Source organism: Manis pentadactyla, chromosome 17 (genome assembly GCF_030020395.1).
Source record: "Manis pentadactyla isolate mManPen7 chromosome 17, mManPen7.hap1, whole genome shotgun sequence".
NCBI classification, from domain to species: Eukaryota; Metazoa; Chordata; class Mammalia; order Pholidota; family Manidae; genus Manis; species Manis pentadactyla.
In genome coordinates this window covers 23,219,656-23,225,194 of record NC_080035.1, presented here as the reverse complement: position 1 = coordinate 23,225,194, position 5,539 = coordinate 23,219,656, and positions in this window count along the sequence as shown.

Sequence of the window (5,539 nt, the reverse complement as noted above, 5' to 3'; positions counted from 1 at the left end):
GCATTTCGGAAAAACCAGCAAGTTTAAGAAGAAAGATTCTTAACACACTCTTTAGCAAACAAATTAACTCTGCCCACCTTGGAGGAAGGGCAGACAGTCTTGATTGATATGCTCCCAAACCAGGAAGCTGCTATCCTGGGACAGGACCAGAGAGGTAAATTTTTTGTATTAAGCTAATAATGCAGAATTACCTAGAGGACTGATAAGAAACTTAATGTCTCAATAAAATACTTGAGACCACTTAACAAGCCCACACCCTAGCCCTTTGTCACATTTCTGAAAAACCCTTAAAAGGGGGAACCCTCAAACTCTCAGGGTGCTCCTCTCTCTGAGGTTGCCCACACTTTCTCTCTAAGTAACTTTAAATAAAACTTTCACTTTGCTTCACTACTGTGTCTCTGCTCTTCAATTCTTTGTTGTGGTGGGGACAAGAACTGAGGAAAATACACAACACCTCTCCCCCAACATCTTCTGTATTAATTTCTGACATAAAAGCACCTTCACTTCCCACTATACCTTTATCCTCTCCTTCACCACCTTCCCCAGCTCTTTGTACATGTAATCTTTGTTTTAGTTACACATAATTGTTTTAATTCCCTTTATAATCCTAGCTGTCTCTTGCCTCAAAGCAGTGAATGTGATATTTTGTTTGAATATTGCATTTTCTCAACCTAGAACACTCACCAACATCTTGTTCTTTGGGTGAGCTTTAGTAGCTCTTTAGTTCCCAGCTTTGGGGTCACTGCCCCAGGAGGCTCTCCCAGTGCCATTGAGTTATGTGTTAGTGCCCAGTCTATATGCTGCAGAGCACATTTGCCATCCCTATCAAAAGCCGTTGGAATTGCCTGCTTACTTGTCCATGTCCTCAGTGACTAAATTCTGATATAAGGAGCCAGACCTGTCTTATCCAGTATTTTTTTCCTCGACCTGGTTCACAGTAGAAGTCAATATATGTCTACTGATCAAGTGGATGAATGACAAAATCTGCAAAAATTAATGCTTTACATTAGCTAAAACAGAAAAAGGAATGATTGGATTTTTAGGATTGAGTGTCTCTGGGACCTTAGAGTAAGTGAGCAACAAACAGAGTATCACCTCTATGCAATGCGATAAAATAGAGATAATAATAATAATAGTGCCTACCTCGTAAGGTTTTCATGAATTTAATTAACATGTGAAGGCACCTAGAAATATGCTTGACACTTCCTGAGTGCTTTATTAGTGATACATACTGTAAAAGAAAAATTGCACCAGACCAGTTGAAAAGGCAAGGGACACTTTTTTCAAGATTACTATGAGAGAAGAAAGACTACTGCTATAGAGGAGAGAGACGGACTTCAACTCCATTGAAACAAAAAGGCAGATGTGTTATTAAGTACTAGGGTGAGCTGGGAAAAAAGTACCAGAGGACACCAGGGTTCCCGTGTGATTAGGGTATCTGTGTTTGCTAATTGGCACTTACTGAATTGGGTTCCCATCTTCACACAGAAAATGGAAGACAGCGGCTCCACATCTCCTGATGATTATATTTCCAAAGGATAGCTCCCAGGTGAGGGCATCCCTGGGTTGTAGATTTACATTTCAAAGGGACAGAGAAAAAATATAATTGAAAGGTTTATAAAGTAAATGCTAATAGTAGGGAGGGCAGAAAGAAACTGGTCTAAAGTTCAGTCAAGCTGAGAGGAACTCTTTAAGTCTGTCTTAATGAGTATGAAATATTCTACTAATAATTAAGTAGTACAGATGGATGTAAACTCATTTTGATATTTTTTAAATGTTACTGCACATACATTTTTATGTTTCCAAAAATATCTTTCACACACACCAAATAAGGTCAACACTTTTTTTAAATTAAGGTATCATTGATAGACAACCTTATGAAGGTTTCACATGAGCAACATTGTGGTTACTACAACGACCCATATTATCAAGTCCCCCCCAATACCCCATTTCAGTCACTGTCCATCAGTGTGGTAAGATGCTATAGTCACTAGTCTTCTCTGTGCTATAGTGCCTACCCTGTGACCTCCACTACAACATGAGGTCAACATATTCAAGTTAAAATGCCATTTTATACTGCTAGAGTCTTTGTTTGCTCCATAAAATGTCATGAAGTCAGAACTAGAGCTAATGAGAACAGAAGGAGATATCTCCTTCAGACAGTGTCTGAAGACAAGAGAAGGATACCAATGTATTAATTCCTGAGCATCAAGGAAAAGTTGCATTTGGGACTGAAGGAGGGATGAATACTTTTCTAGGGTTATTAACTGTACAGGGAAGTTACAAACCTCTCTGAGCCTCATCTTGCTCTGAAAAAGTGCATTTATACCTATACTATAGAGTTGCTATAAGCTCCAGAAGAGACAATATATTTGAGCATGTCTAACACAGTGCCCAGCACATAGTATTAATAAAAATTAATAAGACAAAAGAAGGGTAACAATTTATTAATTAATAGATGGTAGGCCATACTAAATGCACATAATATAACTCCAGGTTAGTAATTATAGACTGTTAAAACTGTGGAAAATGGAATTTCAGACCATTATAAGATGTATTATACCTCCTAGGGAGGAGTGTTTCTCACTCTAAAAGTTATTTGAGTATTTTAACAGACCAGTCTGAGAAGTTACTAATCACCTTCAACTCACTTAATTTTAATTATCAACATATCAAGCCATTCATTGTTTCCAGTTTTGCTCAAAATGTTATAAATTTCATGTCATAACACAGACAACTATTACTTAATCAGAGGGTAATGGGCTAAAATATGACACCTGGTGATTTAACTTTCTAATGTAATTTCAACATTCCAAAGCAGCTTTTGTGTAGTATTCATATTTAAGAAAAGCAAACATGACTGAATTAATACACTATGTTCAGCTACAACTGTAGTGAATACCTGCTACCTTAATTAAGCTACCTTAATTTCAATATACTTATTGAAAAGCTTATCAGGTGAGAAGTCCCTTTTAAGAAATGAGCTGGACTCAAATTTAATGATGCCTCTCACAATAATTAATTGTAACTGCAGTTACCTGGAAATGGGAATAAAGAGATGTATTACATAAAGAGGATGAACTAAAATTTTAGCGTTGACAATAATTCTGATCTCAGGAAGTGCCACATAGCTGTAGACAAGCCAGTGACATGAGGATGGTCCCTCTACATCTGCTTTATGTACAGAGAAACAGTCTGATGATTGTAGTCTGCACACCTAAACCAAACAGCTATCTCACAAACATTCTTGTCATAGAAGGAAAGGAGGAGACTATGAATGTGGGTGGGAAAATGCTGCATTACTTTTAAAAAGTCATGTCTTCCTTTTATTAGGCAATAAGAACATAGAGGCATAAAAGACAATCAAGAAATAAAGGACAGTACACTTAACTTACAAAGATCCTCAGAAAAGAGACTTCACAACCTTCTTTAGCAGCTAATATCTAAAAGGCTACCACACAGGAAAATTCCTAAATCTTTAATGCAGTCGTTTATTATCTTTTTAAGTAAAACCATGTAAGAGCTTATCAACCTCTTCTGCATAATCCCTGAGCATTAAGGAAAAAGTTGAATTTGGGACTGAAGGAGGGATGAATACTTTTCTAAGGTTATTAACTGGAGAGGGAAGTTACAAACCTCTCTGAGCCCCAAATTGTTCTGAAAAAGTGCATTTATACCTATACTATAGAGTTGCTGTAAGTATCAGAAGGGACAATATATTTGAGCATGTCTAACACAATGCCCAGCACATAGTATTAATAAAAAACAGTTTTCTTCCTTCATAATGACATTAAAATTTTATTGCAGGATTTCTCAATAAAATTTAAGGGCATCTAGACTCTGGAGGCATATTTTAATTAAAGTGAAGAAACACTTAAGTGCTGCCTTGGGGAAATCAGTAAGCTTTACATTTATCCTTGCTTTCATGTATATTCCACAGCACCAAAACCATCCAGTAGGAAAGTGTACCCAGCACTAGCCTCAGAAGACCTGAACATATGTCTTGGTTCCAACCCTATCCCTCTGTTTTATTTCTGAGGTCTGACTTTATAGTCTTTAATTGTATTAATGATAGTCCAGGTAGCTAAAATACAAAAAAAAAAATCCATAAATATGAAATATTTTGTTTCCCTAAAGTCAAGACTGTGTTGCAATGTGTAAGGCTACACTTCTGTGAGTCTCTATAAGATATTCTGCAGATCTTATCCTTGAATAAGGGGGAATCCCAAACAGTAGTAATACAATAAATATTTTGGAAGATAAAAGTGACATATATGTGTCAGAAACCAAGGTCTACTCTAAACTACTAGCTGATATTTGATCTGCAAGTAGGCATGTATTAAAATTAAGTATCTGCATAGATAGATGGAACAGAATAGAGAAATAAATAATGAATTAAAAAAACCCATACTTACATGGCCAGTTAACATATGACAAAGGAGGAAGGAATATGCAATGGGGAAAAGACAGTCTCTTCAATAAACGGTGTTGGAAAAACTGGTCAGTTACATACAAAAGAATGAAACTGGATCACTGTCTTACCCCATAAACAAAAATAAGCTCAAAATGGATTAAAGACCTAAATACAAGACCTGAAACCATAGATCTCCTAAAACAAAACAACAAACTCTTGAACACAGGCATTAGAAACTTTTTTCTGGATCTGTCTTCCCAAGCAAGGGAAACAGATGCAAAAATAAGCAAGTGGAAGTACACCAAACAAAACAGCTTCTGCACAGCAAAGGATACCATTTGCAAAATGAAAAAGCAACCCACTAAGTAGGAGAAGATATTTGCAAATATATATCCAATAAGGGATTAATATCTAAACTGCATGAACAACTCATACAGATCAATACCAAAATAACAAAGAATCCTATTTAAAAAATGGGTAGAGGACATGAATAGACATTCTCCAAAAAAGACATACAGATGGTCAACAGGCATATGGAAAGATGCTCCACATCACTACTCATCAGAGAAATGAAAATCAAAGCCACAGTGTGGTATCACCTCACACCAGTCAGCATGGCTAGTATAAAAAAAGACAAGGATGTGGAGAAAAGGGAGCCCTCCTACACTGTTAGTGGAAGGTAAACTGGTATAGCCACTGTGGAAAGCAGTATCGAGTGTCCTCAAAAAACTAAAAATAGAAATATCATACAACTCAGTAACTCCACTTCTGGAAGTTTACCCAAAGAAAATAAAATCAGTAATTCAAAAACATATATGCATTCCCTTTTATTATAGCATTATTTACAATAGCCAAAATATAGAAGCAATCTAAATGTCCACTGATAGATGAATGGATTAAAAAGGGATGGCACATATATACAATGGAATACTACTCAGCCATTAAAAAGAATGAAATCTTGCCACTTGCAACAACATGGATGGATCTAGAGTGTATTATGCTAAGTGAAGTAAGTCAAAGAGAAATACCATATGATTTCACTAAATGTGAAATCTAAAAACAAACAAATAAACAATCCTGAAATAGACTCAAACACAGAGAACAGACTGGTAGTTGTCATAGAGA